The sequence below is a fragment of the Anoplolepis gracilipes genome, chromosome 1 (assembly GCF_047496725.1).
Source record: "Anoplolepis gracilipes chromosome 1, ASM4749672v1, whole genome shotgun sequence".
In the NCBI taxonomy this organism is placed as follows: domain Eukaryota; kingdom Metazoa; phylum Arthropoda; class Insecta; order Hymenoptera; family Formicidae; genus Anoplolepis; species Anoplolepis gracilipes.
The window spans coordinates 19,763,818-19,783,167 of record NC_132970.1 but is presented as its reverse complement, the minus strand read 5'-3'; the positions used below and the strand labels follow the sequence as shown (position 1 = coordinate 19,783,167).

General features: G+C 40.8%; 1 protein-coding gene across 6 annotated transcripts in view; it reads right to left on the bottom strand.

The window, feature by feature from the left end:
• The window catches only part of Dll (homeotic protein distal-less), a 90,332-nt gene that overhangs the window by 56,500 nt on the left and 14,482 nt on the right, over positions 1–19,350 (bottom strand). The gene's annotated exons all lie outside the window — the stretch shown is intronic.

Below are 19,350 nucleotides of genomic sequence, written 5' to 3'. Positions count from 1 at the left end.
ATATAACATTTTTCTGCCGCTGATGTTGTCCCTCGTGTTACATATTGGCGATTTCGTTGCAAGGACGTGAACCATATTGTGCGGATCAAAAAACGAATCGCGAGTGATGAAAAGAGAGATGAATATGTGCAAGATATTTATTAGATCAAAATACTCTCCGATATGAAGAGAAATGGATGGCATGTTTGCGAGATGTAGTATATTTTAAATGATATAGTGTCTAACATTTTTTTAAAACGTTTTGTTATTTAAATCAGTTTTGCGAAACACGTATTATAAAACCATTTACAATAAAATAGTAGATTATGTTTTTCCTTGCTAAAGTAAAATCCATACACAGTTCGAAACATTTGCGTGTACACGCCACTACCAATCACAAGGGATCGCCACGCGGTTTTTAAAGTCTGATATAGTCGGTGTATCGACCTGGAATTGCACGGGTTAATAATAACAAAGAATCTGGGATCTCGTGCGTTTCGCACGCTACAACGTTGGTACGCAAGGGTTGCAGTGAAAGAAAGTTCTAATCGTCAACCGCGCGAATATCGATTCTCGGCAAAATTCTCGGCTTTCTATTTAAATCGATTAACTTTGCAAAGTATCTATACCCACATTCTTTAAAAAGAGATAAAAAAAATTAATTCCCCTTTCAGCTTTACAAAAAATATATGTATTGTAGTTTGTACAGTTGTACTTTACAATTAATCGTGTGATCATCCGGCAGATCGAGAAATCTCTAAATTATATTTCTAACTTTTCATTTTAATTTAATTAAATTTGAATCTGTTTAAAAATACATTTTTTCAGAGATATTTATTATATATTTAGAAAAAAATATTCTTAATAGTAAAAAAGTTTTATCTACCGCAATCGTCATATGTCTATAGGATCGCAGAGAAATATCGGAAAAGTTATAACTGTAGAAAGAAAAGTCGCATCGTACATACTCAAGGTATGACTAACGTACGACAGGAAGTGCATGTGATCGGAATAAAATTCACGTTCGGGGTGCAATATAAATTAAGGGATATTTTTATCATTCCGGATATTTTCTGGAGTAATGCGTCTCAAGCTTCGATGTATATACAAGGTAACGCAAATTGCATCGGTCAAAGACATACGCCACACGTCTGACGTCATACTGTCTGACATCATGTTACACGAGCGTAACGATATATAACTGAAATAATACTTGCAGTATTATATTTTATTATTCATATTTCTATATCTGTAACGTTGCAAATAGGCACGTGCCTTAAAACGGTAAAACATTACATATACATATATGTAGTATTGTAATAATGCCTGGCAGCGATTTGAAAGCAATGTTACGAGTTATTCGTCGTGGCTTTTGCCGATAATAACGATATAATCGAAAGAAAGCGTAAGAGAGAAAAGAAAATATGGACCACCTAAGCAAAATGTTAGGCGGTCTTAACATTGATCGAGTCGTATCACCGATCTCTTTTTCCTTCGTCTGTCCAATATCCCGCGAAAGCACTGTTGAATTATATTAAATTAAATGTTCTCTTCAGTGAGACGTTTTTACACGCGACCATTACCAGCCCCGTGTCGTAACGGTGATATTAACGATCCGTGAAACCGATGCCGCTTTAACTGAACTCAATATCCAATGCGGATGTCGTTTTATAATTTTTCCGATTTACATTACATTATACTTGATAGTATTTTATACCGATAGCCGTTGATACCGATTCCTTCGGAATATGATTAAATATAAAAATGTGCGTTGAGCGGTCACATTGAAATTATACAAGAAATGGCATGCTTTTTTTGACATATCAATGATAAGTAATTATAACATGAATAATTAAAGTTTATCATACAATAATGATACCGCAAAAGTACACATGTATATATGTGTGGATATAATTATTAGGTTGTCATACATGAAAAAAAATTTGTTAAAACTTCCAATTCGCCAATGTAACTCGGAATAAAAATAATCCATTGCGAGTGCTGATTATTTTCACGTCATAATTCGTAATATTTAGACTACCGCGTCCTGAGCACACAAATTAGGACTACGCGTTCTACCGTCATCGTATCCGCGCGTACCTCTTGTAAGGTAACACGATAGTACCTGCCGCGGGCCGATTTACAAAGAGGATCGATCGACAAAGGGCATCTGATAGGCTCCGCAGGATCTTACGCTGAATGGATCGCGGTCGGTTCGTGGCGCGGTTTACGCGCGCACCAAACGCGAATAGTATGATACCGGGGTGTAAGGCTATAGACCTTTAAGCCTGGCTCACAGTGTATTTCCCGCACGCTAATTTTAATAATACGATAAAGCGAGAAGAAACACTTTAGAAAATTAATGTTATTATTTAGAAATTAGTGGTAACGTTCATTAGTCGTTATTGTCACGAACCTGACAGATTATCTATTTTTTTTATCTTGTGAGTTTGTGTCAGATAATATTTATTTTTTTCACTTCTCATACTTATTACTTTTTAATCGTAAAAATTACAAGTGCGGTTTATAAGAGTAAATAATATATCGGTATAAATTTAACGCAAAATATGTTATTTTCAATATTTGATGCACTTATCAAATATGATATAGTAACTATTTAATCAGAAAAATTGTGCAGTTAAATAGTGGTAAATTATCAGCATAAATTCGAAAATCTGTAATCACGGAGAAAACAAGATTTAGTTAATTTAGAATTATCGTTTAATACCAGCGTATAAAAATTTATGAGTACTTTGCCTACGTGTGAGGCCGGCTTAAACGCGCCCCCTTCCCCCTCTTCCCTTGCCGGTCCTACGGTTTTGGAGGAAGAGTACAAAACGCAAAGGGCTCCGAGCAAAGACGAGACGGTGGGCGGAGCGCCTTTCGGGCTCCAAGGCGATCCACTCCGACTTCCACCTTCTTCTTACTTAGAGATATAGTAGGCGCGCGCGCATCAACGTGTTACATCTTTTATGAAACAGCAAATGAGAGTTAGAGATTACATAAATAAAAAAGAAAAATGCGGTGCGTGTGTGCGGGGGCCTCGGGAACTCTGTGCGTGCTTGGTGGGCACATACTCAACTCGCGCGGCAGCTGGTTGATAGCATCGGCAAACTGTGCTGAGCGTGGCTGATTTTGACGTGGCATTAAAATCCTTTCTTTCAGTGCCGCGCGCGCACGCACGCGCGTCTGAGCTTATAATCATGGTGCAACTATGTACGATGAAGTGACACGGCCGGTATTCCTCTCGCGCGTTCGCAGTTGTAACCGGAGACGCCGCGGTGTCGGCCGCGGGGTAATCATGATCACTAATCATACGCGGTAATGATCGACGACTAAGCTATCCGAGATGAAGAGAGATCGAGATATATTGTATCTATCGTATCAGAAGAATATTAGATGAATAAAACTCATAATTTAACAGCAAAATATGATATGCAAAACGAACTAGAACGTGTAATTAATTATTAATAATCTAATAACGAACCGTATATATTCCTCTTGCACCTTTCAACTCGTCTTCTGGAAGCTTTTTTTTTTAACACGACGAATTATTCAACATCGGCTTGGCTTGCTTAGGATCCCACGCGCGACGATCGCGGATGCGCAACAAATGTGAGCCATAACAAATGGCTTGCGCAAAGCGTGCGAAGCGATGAATTCCGTCTTTGAAAACAGCCGGCCGCGCGAATCTGGAAGGCAATAGGTAGAAGAAGACGTCGGCGATCGATCGGCAATGCCGATTGAGACGTCCCTGAGGAAACCCTTCTTTTTATTCTTCCGTAGCTTTGTGTGCAGAAACGGATTGACGTACGATGTGTCAGCGGTGACAACTGGCGCATGCGCAGCCCGAATACGAAATGAATCTTCGGCCTTCCACTCGACTTTTATAGCGAGCTAACCCTCGCCTAACCCCCGTCGTCTTCACCTGACCCTATCTTCGCCGGAGGCGACAAAATCCTCGGGAGTTCCATGAAGGAAAGATGCACGCCGCAACGATTCAACAACTTGTCTCGCAAGACTGAAGAATAGTCATCGGGTCAAAAACTTTGCAAAAAATGCCTGACAATGTTGCCGATTAAATCAAATTAAAAACAAAATTTCTTTACATCTCTCTCGACAAAATCTAATACATTGGTCGAAATGTAATGTAAACTCTTCTCGTTGTTATTTTTACTTCGGTAGGATAGTGCAATGCGCGGAATTATCTTTCTCGCGTGCTAATCTCATTGATGAGCACACAGACTAAATGAGTTGCATTCCCTCAAAGTGCCGACATGAGCACGTCCATCATTATCGTTGAAAAATCTGCACTTACAAACAATAATTACGCGAAATTGCTAATTACATATCATCTATAAATCTTTTCTATCAAAACTTAAAAGTAGGAATTTATAAATTAAATATAATATTAAAATCGGTAAATATTCGATATTATATATGTATGTATATCGTGGATTTTACAGAAGATACCCAAAGCAAAAATCACAAAGCTGGAAATGTCTGAAAACACCAAGTACTACTGAGTGAATCTCGTGCTCGGTAAGCATGTCGATCTAAGTATTCTTGTTGCATCTTTCGTTCTTCGAAGAATGCGAAAAATGTGGAGAGAGAATGAACGAGAAAGAGAGATCGATGGGACACTCTCTCTGTTTTCACAATCGAACCGCTTCGTCTACCTGGAGACTACTGCGTATCCTGAGTTCTTTTCCTGAACACCGTCTCCTTGGATTTCTTTTCTCTTATGGGATTCTCGTCGTTTTACATCGCGTTTTGGTTTCCTTTCTTTTCACCTGTCTTCATTCCTTCCGGAAGGTCGAGGTCGACAAGATTGGCGGCGCAAATTCGAGAAAAGAGTTCAATAAAGCGTAATTTTTATTTATTTGGATATACCGTTTTACGCGAAAAAAAAAAATGAGAACAACGCGACATTGATACAAGTGATCGATGCGGCTAATCGATCAAGGCCTCGCCTCGCCTCGCGGAAATTCTCACGGTTAAATTCAACGTCACGCGGAAAAATTACGTAATCCATCCTCTGCCTTCCATTCGCAATGTAATCCAAACAGCCGCAAAAAGCAATCTGCGTATATAAACATGTTGTCAAGTACTATATATAGGATGAATAAATCTTTAAAACTCGTTTTAAAAATCAGTTCGAGAATTTAAATCCACGTGATGGGAAGAAAATGTATAATGAAATATCTCGAAGAGAGAGAGAGAGAGAGAGAGAGAGAGAGAGAGAGAAAGAGAGAGAAACACGTTCAATACAAACGTTACACAGAACTTTTAAATTACCCTCCGGATGGATGAAGGCTAGATGAACCTTCTTCGGAGGTCGGTACCTCCCAGCGAAGGCTGAACAAGGTTGTAAAACGATACCTAGGCTCGAAGCAATGCTGCAACTATGCCGTATGTAGGGCCGCGAAACGCGGCGATGCATGGAGAAAAGAGGAAGACGCAGACGAGAGCGCGAAACGTTCGTCCAGGCTGCGGAGAAGGCGAGGAGAGAAAGAGGATCGTCGTGAAAGGGAGAAAGAGAGAGATATATACAGAAAGACAAGGATCGTCAACAGACACGAAGGGAGCCGCCATGAAACAAACGAATACCGAAAGGGCCGGCCGTGGCTGTCGCGGTGCGCGAGCCGGAGCGAAGGGAGGAAGGTAAGAGGAAGGCGACGGTAAGAAACTCGAGGGAGCAAAAGTACGCGGGGACGCCGCCACTTCAAACGGCCCGCGCATGCGTCCTCCCCTCTCCCTATATATACCTCCCTGTTGTCGGCGAAGTAGACCAGGGACCGACGTTACAACGCAAAGAAAGAAAGAGAGAGAAATAGAGACGAAGAGTGCGCGAGAGAAAGACGCAAAAGGACGGGAAAGCATCCGGGACCAGACTACTCTGAATTCCTATAATTGTTCATTTTTGCAAATTCCACAGTTTTTGCTCGGAAGTTCGGTAACCTCCGACGAGAATCTTAGTGTCTTCTTGGGATGCTCCGAGTGTATTACCATGTATAACGGAGGATGAATTTTTTATTGTTTCAGAAACTTTTAAAAATTAAAAAAATGAGAAAAATATTAATATATAAAGGAAAATATATTTTAAAAAATTTTTAAGTTGAAATAAAGTGATTTAGAATTACAATGTATTTTAAATCTTGATATTGCCTCTCGAGATACTTCGATATAAAGTATTACATATAAAATGAAATAATTGTGTCGATAAATCAATAAATCTTTCTAAAAGTATATATGTACGTTAGAGTCACGTGATAAGAAAATTATGTGTAGTGTACGCGGCTATTCTGTTTTCCAAAGTACATCCCCAACAGTTGGAACTTTATAATTTATGTTTATAAAGGCGCTATAGCTCTAGATGGATTTATTATAGGAGAGTGCGTTTTCGATCGAATCTTTAAACAAACGTTATCGAAGGAAACTTGTCTGAGAAGAGATATTCGTGCATCCGCGCGTTCCCATGTCTGGACAAATGGGGCGTGTTTCTGGGTATGTTTCGTGCGAAACGCATAATTCGATCGTTACACCGTCGTTAAGGTTTCTTCACGGTGTTCCCACCGATCCCGGCACGAAGCTGCTTCTTCTCGCGTCTCTTCCGATTTACGTGCCTTTTCCCTCTGTTCATCGCGTTTCCACGAAGTCGTAGAGGCAAACGCGAAATGATACTCTCCCGTCTGCCGTCCAGTGTTCAGGCCGGACGCTCGCGTGCAAAGCGCAAACGAGAGAGTTTCGAACTGGGACGCCTCGTTATCCGCTCGCAGGACCGATAGGTCGTCGCGAGAGTCCTTCCTTCAACTCGTAACCGTCTACGCGGAATCCGTATCGCGGATATATAAAGTAGCCTGAGCGTGGCAGGCCTCGTGACATGTCGGTTTTCTTCGGGGAAGAGAGAAAGCCCGGCAAATTATAGTTTTCGTATCACGAGAGCGCGACTATACCCGGCTCTCCGCACGCTTCGGATTTCCGCTTGGAAAGGAGCGAGCGAGTCGCAATCTGGTCATCGTCCTGGTGGGTCTCAACAGGCCGCGGTTTGTCGCAGTATTTAAGACGCAGCTAAAGCAAACAGAAAGCTCTACGACATTGTTGCGGCCGGCCGCGCGGTCGAAAGGTTGTAATTATCGCAAAGTCGATTTATTGCGTCGTGACGGTAACCGCGTGGCGTTTCTCTCCCTCCAAGATCGCTCGCGATGAGACTACCATAAAGAGAAGATATGGGATAATAAACTAGTCACCGGGCCTGGTGTAGAGAGTTCAAAGTGGAGTGTAATTACCATAGTTGTATTCACTCAACGGGAAGTTCGATTGAAACGTCCGCGATGAAGCTTTCCGCATACCTACATGTTTTTCAAAGCGCGTTAAAGACTTGTTTTTTTTTAAGCTTTCATAAGGATGCGAAATCTTTTTGCGCGACTAGTGTTATTTATAACAGAGGAGCAATAAAGTAGACGGATAATTGAAAGATGCAGCGTGACGTGTATCGAAGTAATATTCTAATAGAATAGATGGATAGATAAAATATCCCTGGCAATGGCGCACGCATATTAGCCGGGTTCTCTGGCAAATAAAAATCCACAGGCCGAGGCAAAAATTAAAGATCGTCACGACAAGGTACTGTCGGATGAGACGGCGCACGTCTTTCCTCCCGCGGCCCATCCTCGGCACCGCATCTTCTCTACGGCCGTGCACGACTGGTACGAGAGGGTTCGGATTTACTGGCGAAATGTTGAATTTATTAGATCGAGATACGCGTGGGCGTGCCTCGCCGCATTTCCCCCTCTCCTTTTATCCTCCTGCACCCCGTCGCTTCTCCAACGTCGACCTTACACCGTTAGGTTACGTATACGCGCGTAGAAAAGCCCTTCTAGCCAACTACCTAAATCTAAATCTAAAGTTAGGTACCGTACGCGGCGCACGTACACGCACGGAGAATCGAGAAAGATCACAGGCGTAAACGCATATCCTGATGGATCCTCACGTTCTAGGAATCGAGGGTCGCGAGTATCGTGAATTCGATCGTTGGCGCTGAACGATGATTTACGGGCGAAAAGGAAGGAACGAGATGAAGGAAAAAAAAAAGAAAGAGGGAGGGAAGACTGGAAGGGAAACCGAATCGGTGGGTCCGGCCGGCGTGAAGATTCGTGGGAATTATTGTTGCTTACTCTCGGCGATTCTTCCGGCTGGCGCGCGAAATTCCGCGGAGACGATCGCGAGTACCGATAGATCGCGTGACACTTTGCGGCGGGATGAGAAACAGTTCTAATGGAACTGGCTCGCGGTCTCGTTGTGGGAACTCGAGATTTTTTTTTCTTTTTTTTTTTTTTTTTTTTATTTACGGTCGGTTGATCCGTGATTTACAGCGGTGGAAGAAACGCAAGAGAAAACGGAGAGAATCGAAGAATCCTTCGCGACGTTTTAGACATGTTTTTCGCAATGTGATACCGAACGTTTCATGTCAAACTATTCACCGATCTACGGATGAAGTATGACTGGTAACGACGTGCGTGTTTCGGAGCGGAAGCCGCGGCAACGCTTCCGCTGGCAGCCGTTTGCCAATGTGGTAGGCCTCGTCCTGGAAAACCGGGCCAACGCTGACCGTGTCGTTGAACGGAACGATCTAATCGCCGGCGAAGATTCCGGAATCGCCTCTCGGCGGGTGCGAACGTCAACGCGACTTTTGCCGGATTATTTACAACTTCTTGGCATGGAGAGGCGAGCGCGCGGAGCCGCGGTCGAGCCCGGGCGCTGCCAGCGCGAGAAGGAAGTAACGATGATTTATATCCGCTGCTACCAGTCCTGCTCCCAGCCCGCGATAATACCAATCATTATCATCGCTTAATAACAGGCATTACTGCCAACATTGAAATAATGCATGCGTGTGTGTACGTGTGCGCGCGACCGAGCGAACGTGTATATGTGTACTTCACAAGCTGCCTCTCGGCACGGCTGATCCCTTCCTATCGCTCCGCGGAGGGTGCTCCTGCCCCCTCCTTCTCACCCTTATTTCTTCCTCGCCACCTACTCTCTCTCTCTCTCTCTCTCTCTTCCTTGCTGCTATACGGTATTCAACAACGACGTTACCGGCATCATTCGCGATACGGGTCGCGGCGTCAGCGCGGTAAAATCAGGTGCGAGCCAGCGCCGAACCAAGCGCAGCGTGCGCCGCCGGTGATCTTCCTGAAAGATCTCTCGACGCGGGGGAAAGTGCGGGGAGGAGGGGTGGGGTGGGGGGGGCCGGGCGGGGCAGAGGGTTCTCTCTACGCCGCGAAGGGATTCCTCGCACGAGGGAGGCAGGAAGGCCGCGCTGCCGCCGCTCGAAAACCCCTCGAGCCTGTTTTGCGCGAATTCTTCTACACTCGGCCGTGGTTCTCCTCTCGAGAAACTTGCCGACGCGTGATTCTCCTCAAGGACGATTCTTTCTCTGCTAGCTATGGCGCAAGTGTTTCAAATATTTTGCCGGTATTAATAGTAACTGGTCTCTCTCATAAAAATGTATCTTTAGTTTTATATATTCGATAAAAAAGATATATCACGTTATATGTTGTATTAAACATTATACCACCCATGCTTTAATTTCTTTTTTCTTCTTCTTTCTTCTCTTCTCATTTCTTAAAACATTTTTATTTTTATAACACGCACCACTAATAATTTGTTTTACGCGTAATATCGTGACTATTGCGTTTAAATGCATGCGACTTTAGGTGTCACAATTAACAGAATACGTATTATTAAGACACACAACGCTCCATTACACGTATCTCTACATCTTCGTGGGAGAAAGCAGATAGCTAGAAAGAGGACGAATCCGCAAAGACGCGCGCAAAGAAATCGTGTCGAAGAAATCACGATCTGTGAGAAACCCTTTGACTCCACCTTTTTTTTTTTTTTTTTTTTTTCATGCAGTCGTTTCGGTCCGCATTCGTGTCCACGTGTAACGGAATCGCGACTAGCCGCGTTGTTTCTGCAAACGTCGAACTGTGTAATTATTGGCATCTGAAGCGCCGTGGGAGGTATCGTGATGCACGCCATCGTCCCACGAATAAGTGGATACATACACGAGTCAGTGCGTGAAAATAATTATTAGCCTCCGTTTGCACGGCAGAGAAACGTCACGAGGAGGCAGAACCGAGATGAGACGCCGCTATGTCGCGGACGAGGAAAAGAGGGACGAGTTTCCGGTACTCCGCTCGCGGAGTTTTCTTTCCTTTCTTCACTGTGGATAATATCCCGTTGTCACATGAAATTTCCGCGAGTTAAAATAGCATTCCCCAGCATTTGCATTTTATCAAATTTAGAATCTGTATATAGACTCTTTGGATATATAAAAATATTATAAAGTAATAATATATTTTACATTTTTATACATGTATAATTTTTCGATCCTACACTTGACACGACAGTTTTCTAGTCACGAAAGATCTTTTAACATGATTATTGTTATATATTTCTGTAACTCTTAAAAATCAATCTCATCATGTCTCTCATAATTGCTAGCAACAAGTTATAGCGCGCAAAAGAGGCTCATCCCAGCATCGCGATCGCGAGGAACGCGCGTTGACAGGTTGACACAGCAGCCTTTTGTTGAGCATAATCGTGACTTGCCTCTCCATTGTCTCCGTTAGATTAGAAAAATAATCAATAAGCTCTGTCGCTCTCTCGCATCGTCTACCGCAGAAAATGATAAAAGTTACAAAAACTCGCTGTCGGCTGAAGGCACGCCAATGTGCCCGTTTAATAGAAATTACTCGACGTTTAATCCAAGGATAAAATTTCTTTGCGTCGCACGTGTTGTCGTCAATATAATCGCGATTCGATACAGTTTCAATAAATTCTGTTCACGCTACATTTGACACTATTAATTATTATCGCGCAAGAAATCAACCTGATATCGCGCGTTACGTTTGTATCATATGTAAACGTCGTCAAACACGTGGATAGGATTTTAGAAAAAGAAAAAAACTAGCAATACCGATATCGATCTAAGGAATGTCTGAAAATATTAGCATTTTCTTTATAATCCAATCGCGATTAGTAAAAAATCGTCATGCAATAGCCGCGCGAAGCCGACAAATTCCGTTCATCGAAAGAGAAGTTCCCTGATATGCCATCGCAAATTATTAATGCGCGCGTTTTCCGAGAAAACAAGTCAATCAAACGGGTCGATAAACAATTTTTTGTTAAAATGTGAATAAAAGATTCGACGATTTCTCTCAACAGAATAATTTTTCGAATCAGTATATTTGCAAGAAAATTTATTTGAATCCGTAATGATTTCTTCATGAATTATGTAAATTTCAATCTAGCAAATCTAATGCAATTTTTGTGGAAATTTATAGCGAGACCTAACTGTATGAATAGTATTATTTCTGGGTAATTTATACAGAGTCACAATCAGATATGCACGTATATATATATACTGCTAGCTATCTAATGACAGAAGAAAGTACAGGGCATAAGTGATACTCAATATACTAGCAGCAACGTTTCTATTAAACAACGGAAATGTCAATCGTACGACGTGTTACAAGGTTCATCGAATACGAGGGAAAGTTCCACCAGTTACCATCGACGAAGCCGTCGTGCAATTTTAAACGGCGCGTGCGAAAGAAAAAACTAAAACTCCATTAAAAACACAATACACCCGTAAAAATTTATTGTCGCAAATACACGCATATATAACAAATATTTGTGAGTAACCGTTGTAAATTCGTTTCACATACGAAAGATATCTACACCAGGCTCCTCGGCGAGGAAATTCGCGAAGAAATCCGTTAACAAATTGTGACGTACACACGTAAACACGCATACGCATAACGACGACTCGTCGGAATACATAATAAGTTGTATCGAGCCGAGAATCGCGTGCGCCGCGAAACTTTCTCATTTGTAGACGGTAGACTACCGATTGACAGATACAAGCCGATAGCGACATGTCGGTAGAACTAGTATTCGTGTCATTGTACATGCCGATAATAACGGGGGTGGACCGACATTGGTAAGCGCGTGTGAGCGCGGAGCGTGCGCGACATACGGCTGAAGCTGATTGCGCGCGATGGACACATCCCTATCTTGACATGCATGAGTCGGCCGATGAGATAATATCGCGATAAGCGGGATCAATGCCGGTTACTCGGCTAGAGTGCGAAGATCGAGAGGGCGAACGGGAGAGATATATAAAGGAAGATATAGAAGAAATAGATTTATTACTCTTTGAGAGAGCCAAGATCTGTCAGAAAGAGTAAGTATAGCTAAATGAAATCTACGTAAAAAGTAACATTAGCAAGCCTATAAAAGATGTGGAATATACATATTTTAACACACTTTCTCTCATATTATTCTATATATGAAAGAAATATATCGATAATTTTTTCAACCCTACCATTTGTATATTTTATTCTCTGCGATATATATGTATAATATGTGCCCAATCGCTTCCAAGTAACTTACAGGTATAAAGCGCAAACAGAAAAGTATTTTAATTAACTTCATCGTAAACGGTCAGAATTTTCACAGAGAACTTCATGTCGTGTCAAACACGCGCAGTCAGGCCTTTCGCTGAAGTTTATAAATCTCGATTAAAAAGTTTACACGGTGATATGAAGTACGTTATGCGTTTCGCCGAATTTTCCCAAGTTCCAAAAAGTCATTAAAATAACGAAGTTCCGCTCATATTGATTCTTGCCTGCGAGTCCCTAAAGCCCCAAATGACTACAATGATTTCGCATTTATGCGCGAAACTTGTTGACACTTACTTTATTAAAACGGTTAATTACTTAGGGAGTTAATTAATTTATAGCTAGACATGAATCGTAACCCCTGAAGAATCATGATGTATGCACCCTAAAGAGCGCGTTCGAACTTTCCGGTATTGCTTTGCGACATTGTTTCGGTATCAAAGCTTCTACCTTTTCGATGATTTATACGGCCGGGCACACAAAGTCATCAATTACCCTGCTCATTATTCACCAACGAGAAATTGATTATACTATCTTTTGTATCTACTCTAATAACGACACAAAAGAGCCCTGCTATAAATCATTGATAAACTTTATAAATCCTTACTAAGCAACATTTTTTTCTGCTTATCTAAATTTGGATATGTATTTTATATATGAAATTCGTTTAAAGGTTACTAAAGGTTTATTTGATAACTCACAATTTTATTTTTTTACATTACATCATGACTTAAAATAATCTAAACTGTATTTCTTATTTTTTTAAAGATGTAATAAAAGATGTGTGGCTTGATATATTAATTTTAAAATGTGGAATTATACATCCGAAAAGTTACATATACGTATGTATAATAATATACTTTGAATTGGAATTAACAAGTTTCAATAAGAACTGATTTTACCAAAAATGACAAGAAAATGAAATAAATTTAAAATATGTCGAAAGAGACAGTCACTATTTGCACACAACATAAGAAATTGCCCGGGAGTCTCGTATCTGCCACATTTTATTCAATAAATAACACTTTCATAAACCGAACGATTTATTGCAAAGCCGGCAGTGACCCTCGTGATCCGATACACCATATACCGTGATTAATTATTCCGATTCATTGTTCTCCGGCGAGAAACTGTGCTCGCTATCTAACACATCTAGTCTGATAACGAAACGAAAGGCTTACAGAGACCGTCAGCGCGTGTATGCGTGTATATGTACACGTGTATCTACAGCGAACGCAGTGATAGGCAGATAAATGGACGCTGATAAATGCGCGGGAAAGGTGGACGAGGGAAAGAGGTGGAAATACACGTACAAAACGGAGACACAACGGCCAGTTATCGGTGGATCGACGTTTGCCACGAAGACAAGGACGACGGAACGTTTCGCAAGTCGGCATTACAACGGTAGCCGGAAAAAGGGAGAAAAACCGCGTAATGATTTTAATCGAGAGTGAGAGAGGAGGAGAAAGATATGGAAAACTAGTCAAGAGAGTGGATATACGATCTTAAGAACATGATCTAGGCTAATCCGCTTCGCTCTTTCACTCTTTTGAGATGGATACGATCGACGTAAAACTCTCTTCTCTGAATCCAGGCATCGCTTCTCATCTCGCTATGTATTCTCGTTATTTTCACTGTTAACACTGTCTTTAGCGATTATTTATGATTTATGTGATAATTGATGATATGAAAATTAATTTCACATAAACTAATTTTACGAAATTGCGACAAGGCTTAATTATCAATTACATAGAAATCGAGAGATTGAAATCGATTATTTAATATAAATATAACGTGTTTTTAAAATCTCCACATAATTTTTAGGAGGTATAATTAGAAGATGCTTTAAAGTATTCTTCTACACACGAGTGACTAGAAATTACTTGATTAATGTTAATACATATCAATTGAAATATGTAATTTTATAGTTAAGAGTTGAAAAATAATAAATAATGTATGAACAATTAGTTCTTGTAAAAAACAGTAATACATATTACATATTCAAGCAGATTCAATCTTCAGAATCTCAGAATCGATCTTTGATGGATTTATAATTCATTTATATTTAACTGAAAAGTGTAAACACTAAACTAACCAATCAAATTCTTTTTCCCTTTGGAAATATAGTATCGTATAGTTTATACGTTATCCATGAATGTTTCTCTAGAGAAAACTATAAATTGCGAAAAGGTTTCTAATTTGGCAGGATTTAAAAAAAGTCGAATTAGCGTGTTCTGGCTCAGTGTACCTCTACAAAATCATTATAAAAATATTAATGGTTTAATATCAAATTTATTCTGGGTCGAGAAAAGAGGTGTTGCCTTTTGACTGTTCTGGTTTAGATGGCGATCAGATTAATTAAATGACTGATGCAAGATATCGACAGACATTATGTGTGATACGAGAAAATAAAATATAATATATATAATATTATAATTGAATTCCATTTTCAGCTATGATTATTCGTTCGAGGGAGGGTAAAAGAATAACCGGGGGTGACACGTTAACGCGCCAATTAATAACCGATTCATTTTGTCGTAGAGATAAAATTGGTCGATACGCAACACATATTAAATATATTCATTGTGGGCCAACCATGTACACATAGACAATTCTTCTTTTTAGACTCTCACGGTTCGTCGCTCCTGCTCATATATATATAATATCAGATAACTCCATTAGAATTCATAGTTTTGAAATCTAAGAACGCCACGAGTAATCGCAATAATTCTGACATGGCCGTTAAACACGCCTTTAATAAACTGACTTTCAAAAAAATATTCGTAATTATACTGTTGTGTTACAATACGTTATAATGTTATGTTATAATATGTTTGTGTACTAAATTAAGAAATAACACATGTATATGAGATAAGAAATTCGATGACAGTTTGGACATGTGGATAAACGATTATGTAAAACGCTAATTATTGAAAGTTGTACAAAAATGTCAAAAATTTCGGTGAATTTTTATTTAACTTTATCTATATATGTGTGAGAGAAAAATTAAAAATTATCTAAATGTGCTCAACGAATCTCGCAAAAGCCGATTTTCTATTGAATCGTGAGTCAAATGACTATATTATTGGCCATTGATCGAAGACTCCACATGGATTATTATTTAGCTCAGAAAATTCAAGACATAATCGTTAAACTGTCAGATATGTTCACGGATTGCAATTAATCTGCCAAGCGTGAAAATTTTTCTATAAGAATAGAACGACTGAGCTTATTGATTGTCGATCGATATCTCCGCGAGGATTATTTTTTACTTCAGAAAATCTTGGACACTATTATTAAATTGCGAGACACATGCAGAGCAACAAATTTTGTAAACCTCGATTAAAGCAATAAACGACATTTATGTAGGAAGTAAATATTGACACATTATTTATCCTTTTAACTAGATATAAAATAACATTTTAATTGATATATATTAATATACATATACATATAATATATATCAATCCCGTGATGTTTACTCGTGTATCTCTAAAATATCTTCTCTAACTGTAGCTTCTAAAAAAAATATTATTTTACAAATATACATATTGATATGTACATATAAAGTATCACAAAAATGCAAAGAGACCTATGTAAATTGACCTATGATAAATTCAATATGTGAACTGGATATATCAGTCTTTCACTCTAAAAACCTATTTTGTAATTTAAGTATACGTTAGGAATTTTTTGTTTTGTCTTTGTCGGTTTACACTAATAGGTTTTCTCTTATGTGTGGATTCTTGCGCAAATATTTCAACATAAGACCGAGACAACGATGAACGATAGCGGACGGTAGTCGTATTCACGAGCGCATCCATGCATAAATAATAGTTACCTGCGCGTTCATCTAGTGCATAAGCGGTGTTTTCGATGATGTGTGTGATGTTTTTCCGCGAAAACTGTATCGTATGCTTTCGTAACACAGGTTAAATTCTCGAAGACCTTGAATGCAATTCGCGCCAGCTTTTCGATAATTTATGTTTAATTAATAAAATTTCGATCACAAAAAGATATCTGTCATTACAAATCTGTATTCATATCTTTCATTTAGATAAAATTCTATATACAAATCTTTATACGAAGGCTTCAAGAGTAATAGCAGTTGAATCTAAAACTTGAATATAAACTTTAAAATAAAAAAATAAAGAAAATTACGGTGTTTATACTAAATCTCTATGGAATTTAATTCACTCTTGTTCTAAATTTTGTATGTATGACAAATGTAATAGCATTGATGGTACATATTTATATAGTATTTTATACGCATGAAAGAGAGATAATCTTTTAGTCTATTTCATTACGTCATGCCTCGCTCGTAAGTTTTCATCCCCCCAAAGTTGCAAAAGCTACGAGGATGCTTAACCCCGTCGCATCCGCGACGATAGACGGGATGACAGAGACGAATTTCCAATTCACGTCGTGTACTCGCGAGCTTCCCTCTCGCGACTTTCGAATCTCGCTTCGACGTGTTCGCATTCCCGGGGCCAATGAGAAGAGATCGGGCACGTTAGTCGTGGCAAGGAGGAAGAAAAAGGAAGCACCACGCCCAAGGTACGTGGCAGGAACGCAGACAGGCGTGCTGGTGTCCACGTCCCTAACGTATACATCCACGCGAGCGAGAGCGTGTGCCCGTGTACTTCGCGTGAGCAAGTATACTACTCCCTGCTCCTCGCCTCTCGTCCCCTTCTTTCCTCTGGCCTCCTTTGGACCCCCTTCGCACCCCCTTCGCGTATCTCGTGTACACCGGCGGCACGAACGCTACCACGTCCTCAAATTGAAGCCCCGGAGAAAAAGAGATGCGTGGCCTCACCTCGATCTCGCTCCTGCCTCCCCCTTCCCTTCACCCCTTCTTCTTTGCTTCTCTGTCTCTTTCTCTCTTCGCCATTTGAGACCGAAGGAAAAGAGGAAGAGGAGGAGGAGGAGGAGAATGGGGAGAAGCCGGTGGGGAAATGCGAGGGGGGAGATCGTGGCCGGGGGGACGACGTGGCTGTCGTGGCGCAAAGAGGAGAGGGAAGGAGACGAGGAAAGAGGAGAAGATGGAAGAGAGACTGAAGGCTAAGGCGCCATGTTGGTGGCGATGACAAGAAAGCTAGCGCGCGACGGTAGCAGGGCCAAGAGTGCAGAGGCAGAGGCAGAGGCGCTTGGTCGAACGCCTTGATTGGGCGATTACGGATTATGCACGGTGCCTGCCGAGGAGCTGCGCCGATCGCGCGCGGCCAACATTCTTCCCCAACTCCACGCGGAGAGATGTCGGGTCAGGTGTTTCTGCACTAAACATGTAAGTCATTCTCTAGATTCTGTGAGAAAGAAAGTTCACGGCAATATCTGAACGCGTGAAATCCAATTAAGCTCTATCCATGCAGATTTTTATGATCGCATGAAGAGAAAAGTTAACCCTTACAACATGATAGGACGCATATACCGAATTTTCATCTTTATTAATTTACTTCCTTATTTATTGTAACGCGAAAGTTGAATAATAGTTGAATTTTCAAAACAGATAATCTTACGGAGTCTTTCATAATTTAATCTTTCGCTTCCGGGCGGCTATTGCTGATTTCAAGAGAATGATGTTTAGTAAACAACCTGACGCCGACTGCTCATCAGGTTGCGTCGCGCTCGATTCATTCGCTTACGGAAGGAGGGGGGGCGGGGAAGGGGGGAGAACAACTCCCGCAGTGCTCCGTCTAATGAAATTATCCGGTCCGGGACCCCCTGCAACGACATCAACCAACTACGACAGCCAGTTATCCCGTGATTACGCGCGTGATACGCAGTTACGCCCTGTACCATACGCGTTACAACGATTGTACACACTTCTTCGAGGGTTGAGGAACGCACAAAGAGCAACCGCGAAAATTGCTCCATCTCGTCTCGCATCAATCAATGAAACACATAATTTTACATGAAGAAACTTGTAATTTCGTTAGACTGCAATTTGATAGGAACAGCGAAAAAGGACACTTATAATTTAATTCACGAGGATATTCGCTAATTAATAAACTACCAATGCGATACGCAAGTCGATCCGAATAAATTCAAATTGTCAGAAAAACGTTTTAATTAGCTTCGGATTTTGAATTCGATAAATCGTCATGTCTCGAGAAATCTCTAACACACGGATAGGATCCGACCTAATTAACTTCTCTCCGATTATGTAGCTCGATCTTTCTAATAAATCGTTAATTGGAAACCGGACGACAAGCGCATAAAGCCTTGCCGCCTGCGTGGAAAGCCCGCGCAAAAGTCGCGCGATCGCCGAGTGAAAATTTATGGCCACCTCGTTAGTTCGCAAACTTGTCTCTTTCGCTCTCTTTCCCTGCCTCGATACACTGGACACTGGCGGCAACCCTATCCCCAATGTCCAGGGCGTGGCGAATCGGATGATTTAGTAAAGTCATTTGTGCCGATAATGCTGACAGATGCCGTTTATCGGTGGCTCCTGTTACCGTGGACCGAGTGTATAACCGGATCTATCCATCCCGTCAATCGTGAAGAAGACTATCGCGCGTTGCCGTCTCGATAAAACTCAAAATTCCAGTCGTGACGGGAGATCTCTGTAATTAAGCCAGACAACAACCGGCTTCGATACGATGCGTTGCTGTTCGCCGACAGAATTGCCTCGTTTACGCAATTTCGAGAGGTCTTTCCGACGGCATTTCCTGATAATGCATATCTCAGAGTGAAAAACCTGTTTCGCTCGCGGAAATATATATGTCCTGGATATTTTATCGTTGGGTGAAAAAAATACTGTCGTGTGTATAAATGAAGACAACTCAATGAGTTTTAAACAAAATTCATAAGCAAGAAAAAAATTTCTTTATCAGGAGAGACGCGTTACATCGTAATGATTTTTACTATCATATATCAATATACTTGATAAATATTCGAATAA